This window comes from Arachis hypogaea, chromosome 20 (genome assembly GCF_003086295.3).
Source record: "Arachis hypogaea cultivar Tifrunner chromosome 20, arahy.Tifrunner.gnm2.J5K5, whole genome shotgun sequence".
Classification (NCBI taxonomy): Eukaryota; Viridiplantae; Streptophyta; class Magnoliopsida; order Fabales; family Fabaceae; genus Arachis; species Arachis hypogaea.
In genome coordinates, this window is record NC_092055.1 from 34,604,584 (window position 1) to 34,610,922 (window position 6,339).

General features: G+C 33.9%; 1 non-coding gene across 1 annotated transcript; it reads left to right on the forward strand.

Moving 5' to 3' along the window:
* The first annotated feature begins 641 nt into the window (after nt 1-641).
* LOC112788001 (small nucleolar RNA R71) lies at nt 642-745 on the forward strand. Its single transcript, XR_003195382.1, has one exon. It is a non-coding gene; the product is annotated as a small nucleolar RNA R71 (small nucleolar RNA).
* The last annotated feature ends 5,594 nt before the right edge of the window (nt 746-6,339 follow it).

Below are 6,339 nucleotides of genomic sequence, written 5' to 3' on the forward strand. Positions count from 1 at the left end.
GGAGGACCTTGCTTCAGTCATGAAGCTGAGAGTGGTCTTAGATAGATCAGAGACTACAGTTGCTAAGTCAGAGTGGCTCTGCTTAGAATTCTCTGTCTGTTGCTGAGAAGATGATGGAAAAGGTTTGCTATTGTCAAAACTATTTCTCCCACCATTATTATTATTGAAGCCTTGATTAGGCTTCTGTTGATCCTTCCATGAGAGATTAGGATGATTCCTCCATGAAGGATTGTAGGTATTTCCATAAGATTCTCCCATGTAATTCACCTCTACCATTGAAGGATTCTCAGGGTCATAGGCTTCTTCTTCAGAGGAAGCCTCCTTAGTACTGCCTGATGCAGCTTGCATTCCAGACAGACTCTAAGAAATCATATTGACTTGTTGAGTCAATATTTTGTTCTGAGCTAATATGGCATTCAGAGTATCAATCTCAAGAACTCCTTTCTTCTGAGTTGTCCCATTATTTACAGGATTCCTTTCAGAAGTGTACATGAACTGGTTATTTGATTTCAATGAGTTCCTGGGATTCTGTAGGCGTCTTCTTCAGATGAAGAGATCCTCCAGCAGAGTGGTCCAATGATATCTTGGAAAATTCAGACATACCATCATAGAATATACATATGATGCTCTATTCTGAAAACATGTCAGAAGGACACCTTCTAATCAATTGCTTGTATCTTTCCCAAGCTTCATAGAGGGATTCACCTTCCTTCTGTCTAAAGGTTTGGACTTCCACTCTAAGCTTGCTCAACTTTTGAGGTGAAAAGAACTTGGCCAAGAAAGCATTGACCAACTTTTCCCAAGAGTTCAGGCTATCTTTAGGTTGTGAGTCCAACCATGTCCTAGCTCTGTCTCTTACAGCAAAGGGGAAAAGCATAAGTCTGTAGACCTCAGGATTAATCCCATTGGTCTTAACAGTGTCACAGATTTGCAAAAATTCAGCTAAAAACTAGGATCTTCCAATGGAAGTCCATGAAACTTGCAATTCTGCTGCATCAGAGAAACTAATTAAGGCTTAAGCTCAAAGTTGTTTGCTCTAATTGCAGGAATTGAGATGCTCCTTCCACAGAAGTCAGAAGAGGGTGCAATAAAGTCACCAAGCATCTTCCTTGCATCTCCACCATTGTTGTTGGGTTCGGCCATTTCTTCTTCTTTTTCAAAAAATTCTGTCAGGTCCTCTCCAGAGTGTTGTGCTTTAGCTTCTCTTAGCTTCCTCTTTAGAGTCCTTTCAGGTTTTGGATCAGCTTCAACAAGAATGTTCTTATCCTTGCTCCTTCTCATATGAAAAAAAAGAGAATAGAAAAGAATAGGAATCCTCTATGTCACAGTATAGAGATTCCTTTATGTGAGTAGAAGAATAGAAGAGTAGAATGAAGAAGGGAGAAGATGAAGAATTCAAACACAGAGCGGGAGAGAGGATTCGAATTATAAGAAAAAGAGAAGTGTTAGTAAATAAATAAATAAATAAATAAAAAGAGATGAGAGAGAGAGAATTCGAATTTTAAATTAAAATAAAAGAAAAATATTTTTATTTTTATTTTAATTATTGGTTAGTATTTGAAAATTAAGAGAAGAAATAAAATAAGATTTGAAAACTAAATGAATTAATTAAATAAAAAGAGATTTTTGAAAAAGTTGTTAGTGATTTTCGAAAATTGGAGAGAGAAAAGTAGTTAGGTGGTTTTGAAAAAGATATGATTGAAATAGAAAACTTTTAAAATCAAACAAAAAGTCAAGTAGTTAATTGAAAAATATTTCAAAATCAATTTTGAAAAAATAGGAAGTTAGAAAAGGATTTCGAAATTAAGTTTTGAAAAAGATATGATTGAAATTTATTTTGAAAAAGATTTGAAAATGAAATTAAAAAGAATTGATTTTTGAAAATAAAGTTGATCACTTGACTAATAAAAAACTAAAAGATATAATTTTAGAATCTAAAGATTGATCCTTTCTTAATAGGCAAGTAACAACTTGAAAATTTTTGAATCAAAACATTGAATGTTAGCATTAATTTCGAAAATATGAGATAAAAATAAGAAAAAAAATTTGAAAATCAATTTTTGAAATTTTCGAAAAACATAAAAGAAAAATGAAAAAGATTTGAATTTTTAAAAGAGATTTGAAAAGATAGAATTTTAAATGGAAAATTTGACTTGACTCATAAGAAGTAATTAAATTTTAAAATCTTTTGACTAAATCAATCAAAATTTTGAAATTTATGAGCAAAATGGGGAAAAGATATTTTTTTGATTTTTTGAATTTTAATGAGAAAAGAGAAAAACATCAAAATGAAACATGACATAAAAATTATGAATCAAAACAAGAAAAATATGCAAGAACACTTTGAATGTCAAGATGAACACCAAGAACACTTTGAAGATCCTGATGAACGTCAAGAACTTATTTTTGAAAAATTTTTAAGAAAAGAAAAACATGCAAGACACCAAACTTAAAAATTTTTAAACTTTAGACACTAATAATTCAAGAATGCATGTGAAAAACAAGAAAAAACACCAAACAAGAAAAATTTAAAGATCAAACAAAGAAATTCATCAAGAACAACTTGAAGATCAATGAAGAACAAAACTCAATGCATGGATTTTCGAAAACTTTTGAAGAAAGATTAAAAAGATGTAATTGACACCAAACTTAAAATTTCACACAAGACTCAAACAAGAAACACAATTTTTTTTGTTTTTATGATTTTATTAATTTTTTTTATTTTTCAAAAATTAATTTGGAAAAAGAAAATAAATAAATTCAAAATGTTTAATAGGAATTCCAGGAATCATGCAATGTTAGTCTAAAGTTTCGGTAAAAAAATTTAGACATGGCTTAATAGCCAGCCAAGCTTTATGTGAAAGCTTCAGTCCAAAAGATTAGACATGGCCAAATAGCCAGCCAAGCTTCAGCATACAAATCAGACATACAACAGCCAATTAGATGGGAATCCAATGGCTCTTGCAATGATAAGTGGAAGCCTCAGTCCAAAAAATTAGACATGGCTTAACAGCCAGCCAGGCTTCAATATATCATCTGAAACTCTAGAATTCATTCTTAAAAATTCTGAAAAACAAAATATTTTTTTAAAAAAAAAAATTTTCGAAAATAAAATAAAATAAAATAAAATTACCTAATCTGAGCAACAAGATGAACCGTCAGTTGTCCAAACTCGAACAATCCCCGGCAACGGCGCCAAAAACTTGGTACGCGAAATCGTGATTATTCATTCCCTGGCTATAGCACCAAAAACGTGGTGTGGGAGAACATGATCTCAAGACTTCTTCACAATTCCGTGTAACTAACCAGCAAGTGCACTGGGTCGTCCAAGTAATAAACCTTACGTGAGTAAGGATCGATCCCACGGAGATTGTCGGCTTGAAGCAAGCTATGGTCATCCTTGTAAATCTCAGTCAGGTGGATTCAAATGGTTATAAGGTTTTGATAATTAAAATATAAACAAAACAGAAAATAAAATATAAATACTTATGTAATTCATTGGTGGAAATTTCAGATAAGCGTCTGGAGATGCTTTGTTGCTTCTGAACTTCTGCTTTCCTACTGCCTTCTTCCAACCATGCGTTACCTCCTTCCATGGCAAGCTGTATGATCCTCTCGGATGAAAACAAATCCATATGCGCTGTCACCGTACGGCTAATCATCTATCGATTCCCGCTAGCATCGGAATAGGACCATTGTCCTTTTGCACACTGTCACTGCGCCCAACATTCGCAAGTTTGAAGCTCGTCATAGTCATCCCTTCCCAGATCCTACTCGGAATACCACAGACAAGGTTTAGACTTTCCGGATCTCAGGAATGCTGCCAATGGTTCTAGCCTATACCATGAAGACTCTGATCTCACGGAATGGAATGTTCTGTTGTCAGGAGAAGCAATCATGCGTCGTGAACCAGGAGGCCAAGAGATACACACTCAAGCTATTGCAGATAGAACGGAAGTAGTTGTCAGGCACTCGTTCATAAGTGAGAATGATGATGAGTGTCACGGGTAATGGCTTGCTGTAGTAAACGATGAGCTCTCTGCCACCAGAATTGGGTTTCTCCCATTATTTGATATGTGGCAAACTCCATATACTGGTCCTCAAGCACGTGTTGAGCTTGTAGAGATCTCTCCAGAGTCTGAAACCAATTGTCCACCTCCATAGGGTTTGTACCCCCTAAATATTGGTGGATTTACCTTCAGAAAAGTGGCTAAGGTCATTGGCCCTCTGTTGGGTCCATTCGCCCTATTATCGTTCCCATTTTCGGCCTGTTGCCCCAAAATCTCAGCTGTGGTCTGTATAGCAGCAGCCATATTTTCTAACGTAGCCATAAAGTTCACCAGGTTGTTGCCAGTTGATTTTGGTTCCGCATTACCTCTCCGACCTTGCCCGGGTCCACGAGACACCATTCAGGTCCTGCTCACACCAAACAATTGATATCAAAGTGATTAGTCTCAATATCTAAAGTCTAGTGCATCAAAGTCCCAAAAGTATGCTCATGAACATACTATGTTTATCAAGTAGATATCCTAAATAGTATATACACACAATCCAGAGTATGCTCAGAAGCATAGTCAGTCCATCCCTCAAGCTCTATGGGAATGAACTACTCTGATACCATAATGTAACATCCTACCACACAGAGCTTTACAACCAGGCCGTAAACCAGAAGTGGTGAGGTGCTACGACCTCTAAAAGCAAAGTATATACAAATATATAGTAAGGATAATATATCTAGGAGCCTTGAAATCACATCGCTCTCAAACAGTTATCAAAACCGGACCGGACCGGCCGGTTCGACCGGAAAATTGGTGAATTGGACCCTATATCGGTCCAGTCCGGCATTCGGACCGTGTAAGAAAGAAAACCGGTACGAACCGGTCAAATCCGGAATGAATCGTTGAAAATCGGCCGAACCCGGTGAAGACCGGTCCGACTGAACCTCTTGGTATTGAAAATTTAATCAAAATTCTTGAGGAAGGGTTCGAATCCTCACCCTCATAAATGAAAGCATCTTGCGCAGCCACTAGGTTGCTGTTCTGTTTACTATTATATATGCAAATTTAAATATATATAAATATCTTTCATGAGTTTCATTAAATAATTTATTTTTATTTAATTTATTTTAATTTTAGTTATAAACTCACTCATTCTTAAATTAATTATATTTTTATTTAACAACAATTATAAACTCACTTATTTTTTTCATAATTATATAATATCTATTAATATTATTTTTTAATAAATACTTATAGTATATAATAGTATAATAAATATAAATTAATTAATAAATTATTGAAAATTAAAAATAATAGTTATTTTAATATAAGAAACAAAATAAAAATATCTATAATAGAGTAAAAATAATAAAATATTTATTGTTTTTTTTTTCATATTATTTTAAAATAGCTTGAAATTCTTAAAATATTAGTGAAAATATGTATTTTAAATTTTAATTTTATATTTTTAATTATTTTTTATTTTATTTACATAGGACCGAGTCAACCGGTTCAACCAGTGACCTACCGGTTGAACTAATGATCCAATGACTCAGTAATCTGACCGGTTCGGTTCTGACAACTATGCTCTCAAAAAGTGTTAAGATAGAAAGTTTATACAAAAACCAAAGAGACAAATATATAGATATGGAGTTCCAAAACAGAGGTGTATAACAATCTCTAGTTTCAATCTATGAAGCAAAGTCCGGCTATATATATACATATAGATAGGATTTCTCCAGATCAACCTCTAAGAGGGATATATAAGATAATAATGCAAAAATGGAGAATGTAAATATACATATGCTAAATACAAAATAAAGGCTCCAAAAATGAATTTTCGCTTCCAAGAAAGCAATTCAGTACGCTCAGCAAGGTGCGTCACGTCTTGTATCTAAAAAGCAGAAATTTTCGAAATGGGTGAGAACCCTTCTGGTTCCCAACAGGGCAAAAGTTCCAAACAGAGATAATGTAAAGGCTACACAAACCCTCTAGACAATCCTAAAACTTTAACAAAAGACAAAAATCCAATCCTAGAGTTATACTAATCCAAAACTAGGTAAAACACTCTACACACTTCACTATGTTCATGGTCTAAATCTTAGTTACATCCCACACTACACTCATCCTGTCTCTTTTCAATTCAATACCACAAAATTTCTGTATTGATTTCAGTAATTGTAACCAGTAGATGCAAACACAAATAATAGGGTGCAAGTAGAATCAAGAACAGTTATAACATATACAACAAATAGCAATTAAGCAAAGATATATAAGTAGGCAAACCAAAACAATGCACACTCAAATAATTTCACATAAATACATATATGCATGCCTATCC